Below are 24,005 nucleotides of genomic sequence, written 5' to 3'. Positions count from 1 at the left end.
AATTTGTCCACATCCTTGTTGTAGTGGGGGGCCCAAAACTGGACACAATACTCCAAATGCGGCCTCACCAATGCCGAATAGAGGGGAATGATCACTTCCCGTGATCTGCTGGCAATGCTCTTACTAATGCAGCCCAATACGCTATTAGCCTTCTTGGCAACCAGGGCACACTGCTGACTCATATCCATCTTCTTATCCACTGTAACCCCCAGGTCCTTTTCTGCAGAACTGCTGCCTCGCTCGTCGGTCCCCAGTGTGTAGCTGTGCATGGGATTCTTCCGTCCTAAGTGCAGGACTCTGCACTTGTCCTTGTTGAACCTCATCAGATTTCTTTTGGCCCAATCCTCCAGTTTGTTTAGGTCCTTCTGTATCCTATCCCTATCTTTCAGGGTATCTACCACTCCCCCCAGCTTAGTGAGATTAAGACGGAAAAAATGTCATTATATAAATCCATGGAACTTCATACCTTAAATACTGTAGTTTTGGTCACCCCATCTCGAAAAAGAACTGGAAAAAGTACAGGGTAGCAAAAAATGACTAGAGGTATAGAACAGCTTTCATACAAGGAGAAATTAATAAGACGGACTGTTCAGCTTGTAAGAGAAACAACTATGACAGAGGTCTATAAAATCATGAATTGTGTGAATAAGGATTCTTGTTTACCCATTCACATAAAACAAGAACCAGGAGTCACCCAATGAAATTATTAGACACAAGTTTAAAACACACATAAGGAAGTATTTTTTCACACAAAGCGCAATCAACCTATGGAACTCATTGCCAGGGGATGATATGAAGGCCAAATGTATAACAGGATTAAAAAAAGTATTAGATAAGTTCCTGGAGGATAGGTTCATCAATGGCAATTAGCCAAGATGGTCAGGGTCACAACCCTTAATAATTGCCTTGTTCTGTTCATTCTCTCAGAAGCATCTTGCATTGGCTACTGTCAGAAGATGGGATACTGGGCTAGATAAACCATTGGTCTGACCCAGTATGGACATTCTTATGTTCTTAATCCACCATCTTCTCCACCACAGATCACTTTCACATATGTCAACCTAGCTTCAGAAAATCTTCATGAATGCTATACTAAACATTTTAGAGTATTATTACAAGCATGGTTAATTGGCATTTAATTCTGGTAAGAAAATAACGCTCATTCTTTTAGTAGTACCAAAAATGTGAACTCCAATCGAGTCAGCCACCTCAGCATGAAAATACTTGACTGACCACCAGGGCATCCTCAGTGCCCTGTTGCCTTCCAGCTACTCCTGGGGCAGCAGTTCTACATCACAAATTCACATTCTCTATCAGTGGGTCAGTTGTAGGGTGTTCAGTAATCTCCCCCCATTAAGGGCTACCACACTGACTAACTCACTGTTAAGGGTAAATTTCTGTCCTACTGTGAATAACCTTATTCTGCTGAGTTGAATGAAAGTTCTTCTCAGTATAGTGACTTTCATTTCTCTTGCCAAATTATGCTGTACATCTGTGTATTTTGTCTCTCCTACCCTGATGAAGAAGTGGAAAATCAGGGGGAAATACACACAAGTTTTACAAAAATAAGATTTCCTATATTACTTGTCACATATGCTGTTTTAACACATTAACTAACTCTAAGATAACTTCTACCTAAGTCAGACAAACCCTAAGATAGGAGTAAAATTCATTAATTGGTGTTGAAGCGGTAAAAACACTGTTTTAAGCTGCCAACTGAATTAGAGAAATACATTTTGAAGACTACTCACTGGCTAACTGGCACGCTTAACCTGTATGAACGTCACGCCTGATGGAGACTGCACACACATTCATAATAATTAACAGGTCTGAATTAACTTCTTCTGCTTGCAAAAATTTTCTGCTATGGATCCCTTTATTCACGTCAGATCTGATCTAAAGCCTACTGCAGTTAATAGGAGTCTTTCCATTTACTTTAATGTGCTTTGTATTAAACTGCTCATACTACTTCACCAAATCTGATACAAATGTTTAATATTTTCTACTCTATTCATTTGTAAAGCAATTTATGAAATAGAAGTGGATATAAAACAGTGAAATGTATCCTATAAGCCCTGTAATTAGGATACTTCTCATGCATTTGTTTATGCTGGGGTCTGTCAGTTACGAGGATATGACTATATTTAAAAATGTAAATAAGAGTTTATGCTCCCCCTCAGTCTTTGTGTGTAATTTCCATTAAGCTGTATGGATGCCGATCAAGGGAAAACATCATTCTAATTGTTCGTTAGAAAAAAAAGCTTTTAAAAAGTGTTTGATTTAGAAACAGACCCAGTACTTACTGGGACAGATACTTGGCTGTTTTAAATCAGTGCAACTTCATTGACTACAGTGGAGCTATGATGATTTAAAGCAGCTGAAGATTTTATTATTTAAATTGTTTGCTAATCTCCCAAACTGGTACGTGGCCAATGGTTTATGTTCTTCTCTCTGAGGGGAGATGTAAGAAGAACAAAGTTTTGGGATCTCTGTACATTTCAGATTTTGGCATCTGGTTTGAGTAGGCTTGTCTAACTGTTCTTAGCTCTGAGGAATCAGTTGTGGCTTTTAAACTTCATCCTGTGGCAAAGGCTGCGAGAGGCTTTCTTCCTCCCCCAGGCATTTCCTGGAAACATTGTGATTGAGGTAAAAAGTGACTCCAGGATGGCTCAGAGGCTCACACAGAGGACGTCATTTCTACACCTTTTAATAGGGTAAAGGCTGCACTCCCCCTATGTATACTCAGCACCAACTGAATGGTACAGGAGGAGGAGGTTCCATAGCCTAGCTCCTTCTCCTCTAGATTTTACCGCACCAATACCACCAGCATGCTTTCCTGGTCTTTGCTCAGGACTGGGAGAATAGCTCAGACCTGTATAGTGGCATAAGGGGAGCAAAGCTCCTTGTGCCCTCGTCTTATTCCCTGTGCAATGATGCAGGATGAGTAATAATCTAGCCACAACTAGATTGTTAACTGCAACAAGTATCTGCCAACCTTCTTGCTAAACGTGCATGAGAAAATGAAGTATTATTTTCAAATAACTAGTATCAAAACATGGATAAACATTATAATTAGCTATTTCCTGCACAGTTAGCACATAACCAGCTTCCCCTTGTAGAGTGTAGAAGAAACTATTTTCAGTTAGAGAACCATTGTGATGAGTGCGTTTGACCTACGGGTGGGCCTGGGATGGGCAGGAACTCCATCTATGCTTACAAACCATGAGAATTTCTGTTTGGCAAGACCCCAAATTTAAATCACTCCAGGTCTAGAAAACAGTTTCACTAAAATCCATAACTAATTCTGCTGATTTATTACATTTTCCCCTCACGAATGTGTGAAAACCAAACAAAAATTGAAGAAGATTTAAAAACTCTGAAGAATAATGTACAAAGTTCACTTCCAGCATCTTTAGACCATTCAGTGATTTCCCTAGTGGTCTTTGAGGTCACTTTGGGTGGCACGTTTTAAGCTTAGGGCAAGTCGTCTGCTGGAGATCAGGTTTTTAATTTCATATTGTGACTCGATTCAATGTACAGTTTGGCTGCTTTGTCGTGTAAACTCCTGCTAAGGACACTGTATGTTGTTACTGTTAAAAATATGTTGCTCATGGATATATAATGCATAGAATTCCCATATAAACGTCTGTGTAGCTTGAGGTGTTGAAAATGTGGCCCAGTTTGTCAAAAACACAGCTGCTTTCCTTGGGGTTTTAGAATACTCATAACAAATAGATTTTTTTTTTTTATGAACTTGTGATAATACCCTGAGGAAAACAGCTGCATTATGGTAAAACCCATGAAATCTCAGATGAGTTTGAACTATTGTGATTTAAATAAGAGTGCTGTTTTCAGGCTTATATATAATATGTTACACAGGGAAATATAATGATGAATATTTCTAAACTGGCTGGGACTAGAATACTAGCATTCAAAGGTTCTGATTGTCAGTGTCAATAATTAAGCTTCATCTTTTCATATGGTTCCAAGCGCAATATTTGTCAATAATAATTAAACAGCAAGTGTTCCTGCTATTAAGGATAAATCCTCTGTCCAGCACCCAAGCCCAAGTAATTAGACTGGGCACGGACAGAGACAAGAAGTTGTGTGGTTGGTAGAATTACCCCTCCATTGCTCTGCAGGCCTTTATGTCTCCATCCATGCATTTACATCCTCTTTTCTCCTTCGATGGGGCAAGATGTGAGAATCCATGTAGTGCTGTATCCCACCTCTTCTCAGCCCACCTGTGCCCCACAGAAGAGTTTCTATGGCATGTAAGATTGGGAAAGATGCTACCTCATTTCTTTTTGATTCCCTCAGTTTTCCCCTATACCTGGCCAGTTCTGCCACCAGAGAGCTCTTGCTAGATCTGGACCTTGGACAGAGTAAACCTCCAAAACTGAAATCTGTCCCACATTCCTCCCTCTTCTTTGTCACTCTCAGAATTGGGTGCATTACTATAACAAACTATTGATCATGCAAATTTGGATCCAATCATGCAAATATTTATGCATATAACTACACAGGTGAATAGATGGCTGCAATTGCTTACTCTACAGTGGTTCAAACTTCACCCCTAATGACAGAGAAATCTCCAAGATATTCCTTGCAGAAGATGTCTTTCCTTATACTCCTTTCCAACATGTTGTACTACAGGAATGGTGGGCCAGACCTTTTGTTTTCCCTAGATGCCTAATTAAGTCTTTCTCCCATTGTGGCAGAGAGGCACGGTTGGTGACTGGTTAATAAAACAGGGGACTGAGAACTAGGAGTTGTAGGCTCCCTTTCCCACCTCTGCACTGACTTTCCTGTGATCTTGGCAAAGCCAGTCACCTCTGTTTAGTCATTTGTAGAAATGAGTATGATAATATTTAACAGTTTTCACAAGAGACTTGTGACCCTTAGTGGGCCATGAGGTGCCGCGTAATCTGTACTCAACAGTATATGAAACTGAATAGAACAGGAGTAGTTGAGTTAGATCTTCCAAACTCATATTCATATGAGTGGCCCCATGGTCCTGAGGTTGGCTAGTTGCATGAAGGCCTATTCAGGCGATTAAAGATTTACAGGAGTGCTTAGTTTGTAAAGTTCTTGGAGATTCTTGGGTAGAAGTTGCTGTAGAAGCGAAAAGTATTCTGCCCAATAAGGAATTATTTCTCCTAGGTTTTGAACAGCATGGTATTTGGAGTTTGGCAGGTAGCATATTACCTGACAGAGATTATGCCTCTATTTATAAATCTACAGGCTCTCTGTGGACACATGATGAAGAATGATGAAGGACGGTGAAATCACTTCTTCCCAACTAGGTTCTAAAACATATCTGACAGGAGCATAATGCAGCAATTACAGGCTATCTACAAGATAAAGATTAGGCAGGAAATAAAATTAATGTTGATTATTTTATTTATTTACAACCTATTTAATTAATTTACAGCCAGCAGAAGAACTAAATGGCTTTGGGTATCTTCGCAGCGGCAGACATGAAGCTATTCAAAAACATCAACCCTGAGTCTGCCCATTAGGAGTGAGCCCCCAGAAAATCAGCTTGCACCCTTATGAAGCCTGGCATCATATGGGTCTGTTGTGCGAAGGTGTTAATTTAATCAGTCTGATACTGGAACTTGGCTCCAGCTAGTATATATTTGGCCGGTGAATCCGTAGCTACTTGTGGGTGAAAGTTTCATGACCTAAACTGCTAACATAAATTACTGTAATTCACAAGCCGAGAGACTTCTTTCTGCAATAAACTCCACGGCCATACATTCTTTTATTAAGAAAGGAGGGTACACCATACTTTCACTGGCGGTTACATGTGCCTTGCCTGAAAGCAAGATGCTGGGGACAGGCCCCCAAAGAAGAAGAAATCTTAACTGTGAGGGTTTTATTTTGCTCTTCAATCCTGGCAAAATATGAGATAAGAGGGACAAGCTCAATAGCCCAGTTGTGCTCAGCTAACCAAAGGCAATTTTCTCTTTGCAGGTTATTATTTATTACAGCTAAGATCAGGGTCCCATTCTGCTAGGCACTCACATATCATGCACATAGTGAGAGACGGTTTCTGTCCCAAAGAGCTGGCAATGTAAATAGACTGGACAGACAGAGAGGGAGTGCAAACAGAGGCACACGTTAGTGACGTGACTTCTCCCAGATCACACAATTGTTAGTAGCAGAATCAGGTACAGAACCCAGAGGTGAGTTTTTTGTGCTGTGCCTCTAAGAGGGGCAGCACAGAACTCACAGTCCAGGGACAGAGAGAGGCTAGAATGGCTTTAAATCATCTTTGCACATATCTTTGATCCTTGACTGCTCTGGGGACTGGAGAGGTGTCCAGTGTAATTTAGACCATCCTGAGAGCTGCTTTATGGGCTATAGTGCTATATGGAATCTCTTCTACATCTGTCCTGTCCCCACCGCCAACAAATACATTATGAAGGTCTTGTGAGCAGGTCCTTAGGGTACATCTATCCAGGAATAAAAGACCCATGGCCCAGCCATGGCTGACCCAGTTCAGCTGACGCATGCTGTGGGGCTAACAATTGCTGTGTAAACATTTGAGCTTGAGTCAAGGTCCCAGAGCTTGGGTTCGAGCCCAAGCCCAAATGTCTACACAGCAATTAAACATCCCTATGAGCCTAAATCAGTTGACCCAGGCTAGCTGTATGTGTTTAAATACTGTGTAAACATACCCTTAGAGGACAACCTTACTACTGTCTTCCACAGTGCCTGAGCTGTGGGAATCCTTGTCTGGCTGCATCTGGGGGTTTTAGGGTCACTTTCTGCTGTTCTCCTATCACGCAGCATTAAGGCTTTGCAGCAGCTGTGGGAATCTTACCCCTGGTCTCCTGAGTCCCAGTGCTATGCTGTATTAATTAGATCACGCTGCCTTTTGAATTCTACTGTTTACCAGTTAGTGGAGACACACTGAACAGAAATGGCTTCTTAAAGATCAAACTTAAGGGAAATACTACAAAGAGGTTTTATTTATTAGGCCAAGGTGTGTGTGCGGTTGTGTACTTTTTTGTTTATTTTTGTTTTGGCACTGTCCTTATGTAATCAGATACTTCTGGTGGTGGCTATGGCAGTATTTTGATCAGAATTCAAACTAAGAGGCCTGGCTTTATTTTATTTTAAATATTTATTTCAAGCCATCTCATTTGGCTAAAAGTATGTTTAAACAAGAAGTCAGCACTGTCAAGATGCATAAACTCAGTATGAACAGCAACAAATGGGATAATAAAATTACATTCTACAAGAGTAAGAGAAAATTCTGCTCAATCATATCTTGCCATGCTAGTGCGTTTGGCATCGCTTACTGACAAAGAACAGAAGAAAACAAGGAGATGGGAAAGAAATAGATTCCTTTATTGGTGTGCTATGGGAACTTTTTGAATGTACCGTAAGTGGGATTCTAGCGCTTCCTGTCATACCTATAGTTACCTATCATTCATTATGGAAGCGCTGGAATGGGTTACTTAGGGTGGTGGTGGAATCTCCATCCTGAGAGGCTTTTAAGGTGTGTCTTGACAAAGCCCTGACTGGGATGCTTTAGTTGGGGTTGGTCCTGCTTTGAGCAGGGAGTTGGACTAGATGACCTCCTGACCTTCCAACCCTAATCTGCTATGATTCTATGATTCTATGATCCTGATCCTGGAAAGCACTTAAGCAGACGTGTAACTTCAGTCACATGAGTAGTTCCACTGAAATCACCAAAATATCTTCTCTTCATTCAAATCCACTACACACTTTTCTCTGCAAAGATCTTCTACCATAATCCTTCTAAATCAAAGAGATTAAAAACATCTGCGCAGCTGGACCTTTAACCTGCAAGGTAACAGGCCAAGGCCTCAGCTGGCATAAATCAGTGTAGCTCCATTCAGTTCAATTGCCAGAAACCCTGCAAGAAAAGTTATTTTTATGCTATTTCTGGGTTGGACCAGAGCAGAAGTGCCAGAAACCTCAGGAGAGAGCCTGTTGTCACAAGATTTTTAGTTCAGACTGAAGAGGTTCAGAAGGATCAGACATCTCCAGGATCAGAGGAGCCACCTTTGAACCTCTTCCTGAGGTGCACGGAAAACAGGTTGGCCACAGCCCAAGATCAGGCCTTATCTATTTTACGTAAAATACTGTGGTTAGTTTAATTTCTAATAATAATATGTTCTATTATTGCACTTTTCTTTTAGGCTGTCAGATTCTTTACAAACATTAATTAAGATATCCCAGATCTCCTAGGATGTAGGTAAAATGATAACTATACTAATTTTAAAGACAGTTACATGGAGGCACAGAGGGGTTACCCTGATTTATTTATGGTTCATTGCCTGGACAATGACTTTGATAACCTGAGGAAAGCGCTTTTAAGGAAGAAAGAAAATAATGATACCAAAGGGGATTCAGCAGGGAGCACTGGGGAGAAGGCAAAGCAGTGATGAGGCATTAGTGGCTCCACTTCATTGAGTCCCTCAAATAGGATTGTTCTAGTGCTAGAGCAAAAGCGAGCTTCTGAGGTTTAAGCCCTTTGGGTTTTGCCAAGCTGAAGTCAGTATATGCTGTCAACAAGGTCATTCATTTTGTTTACTGGGAAGTGGGAGGTCAGGCGCTCTCTCCTTTCATCCCATAAAAAACCTCAACATAACTTCATTGCAAATGCAGAAACAGTACTCAATGGAGTGAGGTGTGTTAGGCAATGGAGTGCACCATTGAGTTGGCGGAAGCTGGAGGTAATTTGTCTGCCTAGTGCAGCAGACAGAATGCCTCTAAGGCACTGGGACAGTACACTCCCCACGATCCCTTACTACCCCTTTAGAATGAAGTAGCTTTTCCTCATTCCAGTACTGTCTGGTGTGCAGGGTGTAGGAGGGCATAGCCATGTCTTATGCCTCTGGTGACCCTTCTAGAAGCCCCTCCTCCCCCACTAATGCATGCCTCTTTCACTGGAGTGTTGGGTGGCAGGGAACCCACGTATGGGAACCATAATTTTGCTCTTCATCATGGATCGTGACTAATTCCATCACTGCAAATACAGTGCCTAAAACAGTGCACTATGCATGTCTGTGCATGCTGACATCTCAGTTAAAAAGAAACTAAATGGAGAACTCATCCTTGGAAAAAGCCAACATCAAGGCCAAACTTATCATAACAATGATGTCCAGGCCAATCATTTTAGCAAGCCAAGGACTTAACAAATGCTATTCAAACAGATGTAAATACACTTTTGCTTCTGTGGCTACAGATGCTGCTAAACTCGCAATTTATATCTCCTCCAAGGCCTTGATGTAGCCAATAGAACTTGATGCCACATTCCACCATTAGCTTGAAATTGATTAAAGCAACACACTATCATTTTCTGTTCTTCTTACATGCCTGCTATTTTTAAAATTATCCTGTTCTGACCAAGACCCAAATGACACGTCTGAGGCTTAGTGCACAGCCCTCCAAGCACGTGCTGTACAACCTGAACTATAGCATGCACGGCACTGAAAGTCGTTTTGTGAACACTTCAGTGCTTTGACATGGTTACATTCTAGTTGAGATTTTAAATTCAGTCCCCCTTAAGTCTCTTGTTCCGTTTAAAGTAACACGCTTTGAAGCCCAAGTAATTAGAATGAAACTGCCTTGCCCAAAGGTGCTGGAACTAGAAATCCTGGGGGGGGCTGTCTTACTCCCTGGCTTGAAGTGATTTCCATCATATACAGGCTTTACAGGTTGGGTCCATGCCTCTCAGCACCCCCACTATGCAAATTGTTCTAGCACACCTTCCAATGCCTTTAAACCAGTTTGCCAGCATTCACAATGATGGCAAAAACTCTGCACAATTAAAAACAATGGGCTTTTTGCTTGAAGCCTAAGCCTTCAGGATTTGTCTTTTTCAGCCAGAATTCCAGTATGGCTTGGGCATGGAGTTTATCACCATTTTATATTATACCAAAATAATTATTGTACTCTAAAAGAGATTCTTATATTTCTGGAAGAGAAGAAGGGGACATGGGGAAAAGGGAGGTTTTGAGATATTTTTGTGCCAAACTGATGCCTTCAGTTTGCAAGTTTAAGGATGTTGTTTGCTAATTTCTAGCCCCACAAACTCAGCATTGCACTCCGACAGTCAATCTTTTTCCTGGATGTCTCGTGCTATCACTAACAACTCTAAAGATACAGCATTCCAGTTTATACCCTCAGCTGTAATTTCTTCTTCATTTTCACATTATGACCGTGGTGACACTTATGTAGCCCCAAAGATGCAACTGGTTTTGCAGGCATACTTGAAAGAAAGAGAAATCCATGGGAAAAAAAGCTATGGATTCTTAAATCTAATAACATCATATGCTGCTGCTAATCCTGCTAATCTTACTTTGAAAAGTACCCTACTAAAGACTATATGTCTAAGGGCTTGTCCACATGGCTAGTTACTGTGCTGCAAAACAGGATGTGATTCTACAGTGCACCATCTTGCAGTGCGATAACATCCCATGTGGACAATGCTACAGTACAGTGAAAGTACTGGAATTCAACACACTCCAGGACTTTGCAGTTATTATTGTGCCACAAACTGGTGTGTGGTAGATTCACACCCTAATTTGCAGCATAGTAACTGCCCATGTAGGCAAGCCCCTAAGGCATTTGGCTGCCTATGTAGCAATAATTCGATTAAAGAAGCAAGCTATCGTATTTCATTTATTAAAAAAAGAAAGAAAGAAAAAAGGAAACATTTATATCAAAGGCTAGTCATATTTAGCACCAAATTCTCTCCTCACAGATATACCTCTGGGCTCCAGAATTTGGTTTACTTTTGCATTTAAGGGCTTAATAACCATTATGTGTAGCTGAATATTTGCCACTATCCGTTTGTCATCAACAAACCATAGCTTTCCTTACTAGCAGTTCTACATATCTGATACAGCAGAAACCTCCAAAAGGGGAGTAATCTTTTTTAAACAAAACAAGGCAGATAAAAAACCAAAGTAATTTGCATGTTAAGTTTTTAAATAAGTAGCTCCTGTGCATCATTTTGTAAGTGTACATGCGCACATAAATTAATTTGCGTCTCTTATGGAGTATCTTATGCTCTGGAAGGTCTTCAGATGTGTTGTCAGTAGAAAGTTAGCCAGCTGCATAGGATCTCCAACATTTTGTTCAGCTAAAACAATGATATAAATTGAAAATCTGTCACTTGGGGACAATATGTGGACTTGACACTCCCTGGAGCGTGTGATTCCATAAACTGAAAAATAGATTTCAGTGGCTGAGTAATGTTGCTTTTTTTTTCAAAATACCTTTTATATTTTATTCATATGGAGAAGGGTTTCTTATTTTTTAAACTATCAGACATGTGGGCAGAGCAAAACCAATACAGTTTTCTTTTTAATTGTATCAGTAAAATGAGTGAGAAAAATCTCAAGAAAAAGAGGGAATTATTTATACAAAAGTTTGCACTATGGCACAAAGTAAGTATTATCCCTCTGGTTGTGGAGAGCTTGCTGGCTGGAAGCCAAGAAGGCTTTGTTTCTGGAGGATATGGGGTTTAACAGTGACATGGAGACCACATCTGCCTGGAGTGAAGCTCTGTGCAGGAAGTGGGTGGGCCATGCAGAGGCAGAGGCTTCATAGGAGGATCTGCAGGTAGGTGGATCCTCCCGTATTCTCCCCACTTCTTATGGGGTGTGGTTCATGAAAGGCCTGTAGAGACTCCTCCAGCCAGTGGACTGAAGTAGCTTCACAAATCAGTGCCCCAGCCTCAGGATGAAGATTCCTCCCTTTTGGTCTGGCACATCTGGCCTGCTTACTGAGATACGGTGCTGGCTCAAGACTTGGGCCTATGTGTCACTCATGTATACGGCACTGCTTTGCTAAATGCGTTTTATGAGTCTAAAAATACTAAGCTTTTTGCCCACCAGTTTCAGCTGCAGAGTTTTTGTAACATTAATTACAGCTATAATGATGGCCTGTTTTATGGCTTGTAAAGGTATGAATTAGGAAACCGCTTCAGATTTAGGCAGGCACAAAATAGTAAAGTAAGTAAAGATGTATAAATAGTTAAGACATGGAGTATATTTGACATAGAAAACCCAACCACAGCCAGATCTATGTTCTGGTCATATCAGCTGAAATGTTTTGTTTTGATAAGGTTGAATCATTTGATTGAAAATTCATTTACTCAACTTGTATGTTATATTAAACAGTATGAGTTTTATATTAAAATAATATATTTTTATTTTACTTGTATATTATTTTATACATTATTAATTTATTGGTAATTATTTAATAATAATTATTATTGGTTGTAATTGTTATATATTGGTAATCATTTCTTTTTGTAATCTATAATAAAAATAAAAATATGTAAAAAATACATACATTTAGTTTGTATTATACAAATTACTATAGGTAATTACCAAGTAGTAAGCCAATTTCCAGTGAGAATAACAATTACAAGAGACCAGTTATTATACCAATTACCAATTTAAAAATAAAACAAAATAAAACACAGCAGGCAAGCTGGGCAGCCTGGGTTCCAGTTACCTGGAGATCCAGGCAGCCCAAGGAGCCCTCCTGCTTCCCAGAAAGGGAACAGGGCAACTCAGTGAGGTGGTCACCCAGGGAGTCTGGCATCTGGTTAGTCAGTGAGCAGGACATCCCACTCACTGTCTGGCAGGTGGACTGACAGGAAAGCAAATAGCCAGCCTGCTTGCCTGCCTTCTACCAAAAGAATTGAAAGCAGTGATATGTTCCCTCAGAATGTTTTGATTCCATTGAAAAACTGCTCCTCTGGAAAGAGTATCACCCAACTCTAATCTGTGAAAAGCAAAGGGAAGGACTTGGTAGATGCACTGTTGCCCTTCGATTGCATGGATTCACCACGCGACCTTCCTCTGCACTTTTTTCTTAGTTTTTGTGCATACACCTAGTTTAGCAATGAAGCAATTTACTATAGTTGGCATCAATTTTTTTTGCATGGATGGGATGGTTAGAAAGTAAGACTATGGAAGGTGGGATAAGTTTGCTCTTTCTATTTTGAGTCTGTTGTCATTATTCCACAGCAATTATTTTTGTTTTATTAATAAAGATTTAATAACAAACAATGCACCTGGAGCAAACACCCCTGAATAGGGGAAATATGTATCAATATTAAAACATCACTACCCAAGAAACCATGCACTTTAAAGAAATTCAGACCTAGTTGGCCAAAGCAATAATAAATTAATATTTTTAGTATTATTTAAATAGTCGTGAGGCTTCAACATTAATAGCGAATTAACATGAATGGGAAATTCAGTTGTTATGGTGACAGACACTATATAACGCTATGAAATAAATAAATACATTCACACCTCTCTAGATGTTATTATCCCAGTCTGTTTAGCCTAGTCTGTCTAGTCTCACAGCTGTCTAGTTTCAGACAAAATAAGACGGTGAGGATTAATTTACACTTTGAAACTTTTCTTTCCAATAAGGCCCCATCCCCAACTCAGAAAAGAAGTGTTTATAGAATTTGGGGGCACTTTCAAAAGGCCCCATGTGTTGTAGGAGCAGACGTCCCCTTGGCTTTTAATGGTACTAGAGCTCCTAAATTACTTAAGCACTTTTGAAAATCTTACTCTACAATTGTAGTTGAATCAGGCCTCAGAAAAGAAGGGATGGGAAAAAAATGCCAGTAAACCCTTAGAATTTAGATAATTGAGCAAAATGCTCAGGAAGTCCCTAAATCTGGATATTCCTCAAATTTGTACTTTTATTGACCATTCCTATGACTTTTGCAAAATGTAATTAGATTTATAGACGGCAAGTGTAAATTGGCAAAGCCTCACATCCAGAAGTGCTGGTATACTGTTCAGCTACTATCATGTAGTACGTCCATAACACTGGAGTCTAGCAAACCAGATGCTTATCAGAGATTCTAAAACTTAGGCATTGGCTGACACAAAAGAACTGACTTTAGTAACAGTGAATACTCTGGCTAAGGCAAAGGAACCAATTCTATTTTGAGGACTGAAGTGGGAATTGGGCTAAGTGCCAGCTGGCTATAGATGAGTGAGTTTCACCCATTTTGAAATTTTTGCAATATTTAGTTGTCAAGGCTCCTCTATATTTTAAATATAAAGATAACGTAATTAATTAATAATTATTAAGCACAACTATAGACTGAGAAATTCCTGGGGATGGCAGAGTTGGTCACTTTTACTCATGGGACAGGGAGTAGTGGCTCAGCAAAGTTTGCTCTCCCCTTTGCCTTGTGGCAATGTGGACAGCCCAGGGAAGAGTACAAAGGGGCACATTATTTCCCCCCCCTTCTTCTCTCACCTGGGCATGGAAGCCTGCTCCTGACTGAGCTCTCAAAAAGCAGTGAGTTGCTACTCAGAATAAGGATGGCACAATTTCATTTTGAATAAACAAATGAAATTGGGTCAGTACCAACAGATATGGTAACATTAATTCACTCTGAGGAGCTGATATCAGTCAGCCCAAACAGTAATAAGGATTAGAGTGTAAAATAGTTGCCTCATTTCTCCTAATATGTTCTGTTCTCCATTCATTATTCTCTTCATTACATCTTGCTTTATTTGCCTATCAGCAGAAGTTACACAATTCAGATATTCAATATATCCACACATTCTTTTTGGTCATTGTTGATTCTATGTGCAGTAGTCCAGGTGCATCATACATATGCTAGGCTAAATTCAAATTTTATTTTTTTATAATATCAACCTATATTTATTTTTAAGCATGTTTTTATTATTGACAAATTTTCAGAGTTGTACAAAATAAGTTTTAAGCTTTTTTCAATTTTTATTGATTTACATTTTTACAGCTAAGGGAACTTATGTGGAGTTCAGGCAATGAGGGGAGGGTCAGAAAATATAATTTAACAATGCTCAGATTCAAAAAGTTAAAGCTTTATAATGATTAAAACACAAAATTGTCAACATCACATGTCAAAATACACAAAGAAACAGCATTTTTCTCACTTTTCCTATCTGTAAATTTTGATTATCATTGATGGAAATATTTTTCCATCTGTATATGTGAGTATGGTGAAATTGAAGTTTACCTACAGTTACTGATACAAATGTATTCCTTCCATATCTATTTTTATAATAGTAAGTGACATATTTCTTCTTAGCTTTACACAAATATTTCATTATAAACACAGGTTGTGATGATAAACTGGTCATATATAACCGTCTACTATTATTATCAAGCAAAATAATGATTTATTTTTTTCAGGAAAACTCAATGAACTCTATGCTTAAAAGGAATCACTGAGTTAAACATTCTACTTCAATGTCCAAAGAAAGGATTAATATAACCAACACATGCTTTTATAAAGGCAAGAACAACATAATGAATTACTCAAAAAATTATAATTTGCTTGATCGAGGAATACACTGGACCAGAAGTTTCAAGGGATTGTGGGAAAGCATTGGTTCTTCCTTGGAAAAGTGTGCTAGGAGACAGATGGGGTGAAAGTGTAAAAATTCAAACTTTGTATTTGAAGCACTAGATGGTATAAAGGAAACCTATTCAGCTCTCAAGGCCCCTTTTCAGGTTAGAACAGAAAAAAAAAGATGTTTCATTTTAATTTTTTTCAAGCTGTCATAATTTATGGGAAAAACTATAAGGAAAGTTCAGGGTCAGTGATCAGAAATGTAGACATGAGTTATGGTCTCAGCTTGTACCCTGTCTGGCCCTAATTTAACATGGCCTAGCAGTCACATCCTCCCAAGCACTTAACTTTTAACCATCCACCTTAAAAGACACAGCAATTAGTGATAAAAAAAAAAAAGAGAATGACTACATTCCTGAGACATCTGGGGAAGAGGAGAGGCCTCTACTCAAGAATATTTACAGACAGTGGGATGCCTAAAACTAGAAGGAATGAAAAAAATATGGCTTTAATTTATATAAAAATAAACTTAAAACAAATTTTGCAGCGTTAACAAAAAGTCTTTCATACCATGAATCTTCCAATTTCTCCTAACTTTAAATTGTCAGCCCAATTATAGGGACAAATGTTTATGAGAGCCTTTATTTGATTAACTGAAATGATTATTAAAGTTCATTTTCATTAAACCATGGAAAAGAAATATACTATTATATAATCACTGAATTTAGGGATAGGAAACATAGCTAGATTATCAAGTCCAGTTCCATGAAAATATAGAATTTTTCTCTGCAGTACATTCATATAGTCTAGCTTTAACTATCTCAGGACTTCCACTACTTTCCTTGATCTATTATTTCACAGTCTAGTACCTCTAATTTTTTCCCCAGATAATCTCCCTTCATTTTCCATGTCTTAGTTTTAAATCCATTACTCTTACTATGGATTTATTCCCACACGCCACACTAAATAATTTCTTTCCTTCTTTGGTATTCACACTTTTGAATATTGGTAGACTGTTACCCTGCTGCTCTTCTCTTGATTCTCTTCAATTTTTCCTTGTCTTTTGGTTAAGATGGTGACCAGGATTGAATGCAACATTCCAGACATGGTTACACCACAGCCTTATAGAGAGGGAGTCATCTGTGATTCCCTTTGAGCATGCACCCCTCAAATTTCATTCACCATTTTTATAATCACATTCCACCTGAAACTTGTGTCTTAGTTACTCAGTTTTGACATGAGTTTGCTGGGGGCCAATGATTTTGGACTGCATTATATTTTTCATTATTACTGGATATGTCATGCCTTTTTTCCTTGTTCAAATACTGCAAGACATCACATCAATTAATATTAACCACAAACACTGTTAATAAAATAGCAGACCTGCCAATGAGAGAGAAAGAACAAACCCATATTTGCAGACATTGGAATCTTCTCAGCATACATCTATAATGCCATGAAGATTTAACCAGCATGAAAACAAGAGCATTTGTGTCTAGAGCTGGATGAAATTTTTCACATAAAACTTCTTTTTCAGAAAAAAATGCAGATTCTGCAACACCAAAGCATTGTTAGTTTCACCAAATAATGTAAGTCAAGAAAAAAAATCTGTAAAAACCTGAAAAATTCCTTTTTGATATTTTTTAAACAAAATGTTTCAATTTAGTTAAAAAACTTTTGTTTCAAGATTATTTGTTGTTTAAAAAAAATCAAGAGCATTTAAAAATGGTCAAAATTGAACTGAAAACAAAATGTTTTGTTCCAACACTTTTTTCAGAATTGTCAGCTAACTAGAAAATCTATTATTCACACATATTTAGTTGTGTCTAATATGCAGTGTGTGGATTTGATCATGGTTTTTTCCTTACCTAAATTCTTTCCTTATTAATAATTCATGAACTATCTAGTTTAAGTTGACCAGAATATGGGGAAATGTAAAGTTCCTATAATATATGCATCTTTCCCTTTTTTTCAGATCATTTCAGTTTCACACATTCTGCTAGTGTCCTGATTCCTTTCCCAAACATTGGACCAATGACATATATGCAGTGGTGCTCATCCATTGCTTCATACATGAGGGCATAAATCAGGGTAAAATTTAGCCCCAAATAACTGTTCACTGATAATGACATAAAATCAATGTTTACTTTTACTACTGTGAGAGAACCCTCTAAGAAGAGAAGGGGAGGTTGAAAAATATTTGCCTATTCATCATATTCAAATCAATATTTGTCTGTTATGTCTGCCTATTACATGAAAGGAAGAGAAAAAAGTTAAAAAGAATTCTTGTCCCAGACAAAATGAAGACATTGTTTTACAACAGTTGAGTTTGTGGGGTTTAAAATGAGAATATTAAATATACTACTAATGTGTATCTCATCTAATATCAGGAAGTCAACTTGCAACTGGTATTTCCCAAACATTACTTGGACTGGACCAGATTCAACTTGATTTCATTATAGAAGTTTCATTATCAAAGGACTGACAAATTACTGCATTTTTTGTTGTTTTGATTAATCTGCAGAGTGGGATACTTTCCACATTTTACCCATGTAAAGCATCCATCTAAGAAGTGAAAAAATGCATGCACTTTATGTTTCTGTGTATCTTATGCTGAATTTCAATAACAACCCTTTAGAACACTAAAAATGTAGGGTTTTATTGTAGCTGTCTTTTGGGGTTGCAAATTGTTAACATCTGTCTCTTAGTATCATTTTTTACAACAGTCTGCTCTCTAGATATCCTGTTAATGACTGTAATTTTCTAGTCAGCTGCTATCTGTCAAGGTAGTTTAAAGGTCATTTTGCTATGTATAAGAGAACCTCATGAAGAAAATGGGCATTATGAGCTTATGTTTGGATTTGGTTTTGTATTTGAAAACGGTGCTCAGCACACCCAGGCCATGTCAATATCTCTATTTCACTCCGCTTTTGATCCATATTTCTTTTAGTGGCCACCTTGTTATTTCTTTGTTATGCCTGCTACATCCATGGATTATCCCTTACTCAGCTGTGTTGAATGGCAGTGCTGGGTTAAACTGAGGAGGTCATTAATTTCTAACCCATCCTCGATTTCCCTAACCTCTTTTTCCTCTCAATTTCATAATGTCATCATGTTGCAAATAGCACTGAATTTATGCAAAATAATAATTCATCAACACCTGTATGCCTTCCAGCAACCCACTAGGACTGCTGTGAGGGGAATCCAATCCTAGTCCTCTTGATTTCTTGACTGTTTCAAGCTTCTAGAGCCGCAGTAGACTGCAGCAATGGTTCCGCCCTTAGCCTCTCTGACGTATTTCCTAGGCATTGATTCTCACTCTGCTGCCGCTTCTTGGAATTGGGGTTCCTCAGCCCACCTTCCTTAGGCCCCAGGAACAGCGCTGATCCCTGAGATACTCCAGTTACTTAAACACATTCTTGTCTCAGAGCTCCACTCAAAAAGGTCTAAATGTTCTAGTTTACTACGTAAGTCTCTCAGGGGCATGCAGCAGTTGTGAACCAGTCAACATATACAATCATCATTTTGCACAGGATCTAACACCTTCATCCTTTTCTATATTTAATATGTAAAGCACAGGAAAGTACAGATTATACCAAAAATAAACACATGTCCCTGCCTCAATTTCCTCACCACTCTAAGGAATTTTTCAGGCTGGGGTCTGAGTCTGGGTTCAGGAAAGCGGGCATGACCCACCTTCCCCGTGAGGTTGCTAGATGCTGGGTGACCTATTGTCTCCTGAAGTCCCTCACCCAGCTTCTGTGATCTTGCTCTCTCCTGCCCTAGACTTCCTCTTCTAATGTCATTCCCCCTATACCTGTCTGTTTCTTCATTTAAGCCCTCCCTCCCCCTCTCCCCCAGTCACCTGGTTTCTTTTTACGATTCCTGGTAAGTTTCAGCCACTTCTACCTCCCCCTTCCCTCCAGAAGAATCAGCTAAACTGATTTTCTAAGGAGGAAGCAACTCATCTGTTGTCCCAGACAACCTGAATAGGTTGTTAAGTCCTAAGCTCTTTCTGTTCTATCAGTCTGCCCTATCCCGTCTACAGGGCCAGTCAGCAGTGGTGGATCCACATATATAGGCACTCATAAAACAGCAGTTGTTTTAGAACACAACTTCACAATAGTGATCAGAATTCTTAAATTGTACAGATATAACCACAACTTATCACAACTTGTACATCTTATGTCATGAAGAAAAAGGATTGTCACTAAAGAACTGGATTGCATGTATCGTTATTAACTTCAATTAAATTTATGGCATTACACCAGTGTAAAACCAACGTGAGAGCTGAATCAGAGACCTTCATTGTCCTAGTATTGAGTATTTGATACTGCAGCAGGAGAAGAAAGAAGGAACCCTTCTCTAGCATTTGCAAACTTTTGAATTGTGAACCATTGCACTTAGGAGATGTATAACCTTTTGAACAAATTTATTTAGCATAATTAAAAACTGACCGCTGATTAAAAGGGGAATAAATATGAACAGGCAAGAAGAGTGTTAGAAGAAATAATGTTTTTACATTTCCCTATTTTGTTTAAAACCCCCCACCCATTAAAAAAAAAAAAAAAACTGTTTTGGAGATTCACTATTGTGTCTTAAACCCTTATCTGAATGGACCATATCTATTAAATGTACTTCCATCTCCATGCTCATTAAAACTTGGCCTCTCAGCAATAGCAGTTGATTCCAATTGCGCTTGAGATGGTTTTTGCATTAGGGACACCTGGCCACTGGGAACTAGATATGCAACTACAACTTCAGACATCAGACAGTCAGACATCAGACATCAGACAGTCAGACCTTCAATCACTACTGAGCCTAGGGAGAGACTCTTAATTTCATTATCAATTTCTTAAAACAATTCTCCCAAAGACAACATTTTCAAATCTGCTGCTTACTTTTCATTTCCATTTTCTGCACATCTCATTTCAGATTAATATAGAAACCCAAAGAAAACAGCCAAGTCTTTGGACAATGCCCAGCATGCATACACACTGCCAGAAAATAGGCAACATGGTACAAATGGCCTATCATTATTGTCTGGATATGATCTGAATAATTTATTCATTGCACACTAATCTATAGCATAAAATTCTAAATGCCATGTGATTCAAAGTGCTCAAGTTAGCTTAAGGTTACCACTTCTGTAAAAATGGAGCATGGATCAAACAGGGGAGGGGAGTGGGAGAAGTGGTGCAGTGCTCCTTACCAAAAAAGCAATTGCCTATGGACAGAGGACAAAGAAAAATCTCTTTGGAAAAGGAATGTGGAAAAATATGTCCTACTATACAAGTACTACATTTGTCATGTTATAAAATCTAGTAAAGGCTCTCTGTCAATTCCTAACTTGACTAGTGCAGATAATCTAGGTCCGCCCCACTTGTTATGGGAAACAAAATAACTCTTATACACACATGCATATTTTATATGGCATGGATACTGGTGGAGCAGTGAAATTTGTGAGTATTATCACTCATGGAAAGTGAAACTGTAAGACTGATTATGCCTACTTTAGGTCCTGATCCAGCAGAGTCCTTTAGTGTGAGTCTAATGTTGAGCATGTGAGCAATACCACTGAGATGCATAACACGTGTTTGAAGTTATATATGGGCCAAAGGGCTTTTGTATGTAAACCTGTCACTTTACCCTATGACCCTGCAGGCATTAATTCACCTGGAACCCCTCCATTGTATGGAATGTCCTGTAAAAGGCTGTCTATGGGGAGGTCCCGAGAAAAGTGCTTTTGCAGGGTGTTGGAAGCCTATTCCAGTCCTTAACTACGCTTACTGTTAGAAAGTTTTTCCCTAATATCTAACCTAAACTGCTCTATCTGCAAACTAATTTGATTACTTCTCGTCCTTCCTTCAGTGGATATGGTGAACAATCGATCACTGTCCTCTTTAAAATATCTCTTAACATATTTGAAAATTTTTATCAGGTCTCCCTCAGTCTTCTTTTCTCAAGACTATCATGTCCTTTTTATTTGTTTTAAACCTTTCCTCATCGATCAGGTTTCTAAACCTTTTATCATTTTTGTTGCTCTCCTTTGGACTCTCTCTACATCTTTCTTAAAATGTGGTGCCCAAAACTAGACACAGTACTCCAGCTGAGAGTTCACTAGTGCTGAATAAATTACTTCCCATGTCTTACATACAACCCTCCTGTTAATACACCCAAGAAAAATATTAGCCTTTTTCAAAACTACATCACATTGTGCACTCATATTCAATCTAGACCCCAGATCCTTTTCTGCAGTACTCTCACCAAGCCTGTTATTTCCCATTTTTAGTTGTGCATATGATTGTTCCTTCCTAAGTGTAGAATAATGCATATGTCTTTCCTGAATTTCATCTTGTTGAATTCAGACCAATTCTGAAATTTATCAAGGTCATTTTGTATTTGAATTCTGTCCTCTGAAGTGTTTTGCCACCCCCTTCCAGCTTGATGTCATCTGCAAATTTTATAAAAAATACTTCCCCATCCATTATCCAAGTTATCAGTGAAAATATTGAATAGTACCAAACCCAGCACAGACCCCCGAGGGACCCCACTGGACATGTCCTTCCAGTGTGACAGAATAGCATTGATAATTATGCTTTGCTTACTACATTTCAATCATTTCTATACCCATTTTAGAGTAATTTCATCTAGGCCACATTTCCCTAGTTTGCTTATGAGACTGTTATAAGTGTAGCCACAGTGGGACTGTGTCAAAAGCTTTATAAAAATCATAATAAATCACATCTCCTGCTTCCCCCCTACTCACTAGGCCAGCAACCCAGTCAAAGAAGGAAATGGGATGGTTTGGCATGATTTGTTCATAACATAAACCATGTTGGTTATTGCTTATCATGTTGTTATCTTCTAGGTGCTTACAATTTGCTTGTTTAATAATTTGTGCCAGTATCTTTCCCAGTATCATAGTTAGTCTGACTGATCCATAATTCTCTTTGTTTCTCTTTTTAAAAATAGGTACTATGTTTGCCCTTCTCCAGACCTCTGGGAGCTCACCAATCCTCCATAAGTTATCATAGACATTTGCTAACTGTTCTGAGATTGTTTCAGCTAGTTCCTTAAGTACTCTAAGGTGAATTTCATCAGGCCCTCCAGATTTCCATACAGCTAACTTACCTAATTATTTCTCTTACCCTGTCCTTTCCTTTTTCTGGCTTATGTTTCTTCCTTGTGTTAAGCATCCAGTCACAATTAATATTTTTAGTGAAGATTGAAGCTAAACAGGCATTAAACACCTCGGCCTTTTTGGTATCATCTATTATTAGCTCTCCTTCCCTGCTCAGTAATGAACTTGCACTTTCCTTCATTTTTCTCTTTTTCCTAATATATTTACAGATCCTCTTCTTAGTGCCCTTTATGTCTCTTGAGGGGTATAATTCATTTCGTGTCTTCCTGATGTTATCCTTACATTCTTGCTCTATTCTTTTGTACTCACCCACATCACAACTTATCACAATGAAGACACTACTGGGATAAGATGAATGCTTCCTTAATAATGTAAATCAATTTTTCTTGGTAGTTCAGTTTGAAGAAGAAAAAAAAAGCTTGGATGATGCACTCCAACACAGTAATGCAGCTGTGGTGGTAGGTTCAATGGAGAGGCAATCTGGGCTAATATTCATCAAGAAATTCATATGCGTGGTAAGGAACTGACCAAATCTTTCAATATAATGAACAGAAGCAGTGTGTTGAAGAATACTTTTCTCAGCAGTTGTCTGAAAATGATGAACGATAATAGATTTTGCATATTATAACTAATATATGCAGGAGTCAGTGTTCTGGGACTAAAATGAATTCCATAAAATTGCTCAGTTGTTAGCTGAATGGCATTGATGGCTGATCTTCTCAATTCATATTTAGAAACTCACAGATTGGAAAGGCCATGCTTTGTAACTGTCATCTTTCATTTATAAGCATATTCTACATCACACTTACAAATGGGGTTGTTGTTTCCAGATTAATAAAAAACTGACAACAATGACCTCAGTGCTCCTGGGAATACAATATCTTGAACATGATACAGATCTTTTGATCCCTTTGCATATTAACAGATATTTGAATATTCCTTGGAAAAGCATTCAGAGTCTTCAAAACCTGGTCAGTAAAAAGCAGCATAAATGGAGTTTTGTACCATAATGTACTCAGTATAAATATCTACCTCCAAGTGCAGCATTTTACTAGCTATTTAGCAGAACGGATACTTATTTAAAATGGGTTGTTTGGAAATACAATATTAGCCAACTCTTGGTAAAATCTAGTATTGTATTTTAATATCTGCTCCTACTCCTTATCTACTTTAATTAATCAATTAATAATATTATAGTGGGGTACAATTTAAAAAAAATATTATTCTACAAGTAAACTAGATTTTTAATTGATACCAGAAATTGCATATAAGGTTAAAACAGCAAAGAGAGGTTTAAATTTTTTTGTAAGTGTTTTAAATACCTGTCCTAAATTATCACTATGTTTCAGTAGCACAAAAACAAGTAGTAATCTAGTAACAATTTTAATAAACTCTAAAAACCCTAATAGATACAGTAAGTCAAAATGATAGTATCTTTAAACATATAGCACTGAAAACCTGATTAAAAGCAGATGTTTATAGGTG

Source organism: Emydura macquarii, unplaced genomic scaffold (assembly GCF_026122565.2).
Source record: "Emydura macquarii macquarii isolate MOO-44397 ecotype Brisbane River unplaced genomic scaffold, CSIRO-AGI_Emac_v2 contig_499, whole genome shotgun sequence".
In the NCBI taxonomy this organism is placed as follows: Eukaryota; Metazoa; Chordata; order Testudines; family Chelidae; genus Emydura; species Emydura macquarii.
Note: the sequence above shows the minus strand (reverse complement) of the source record.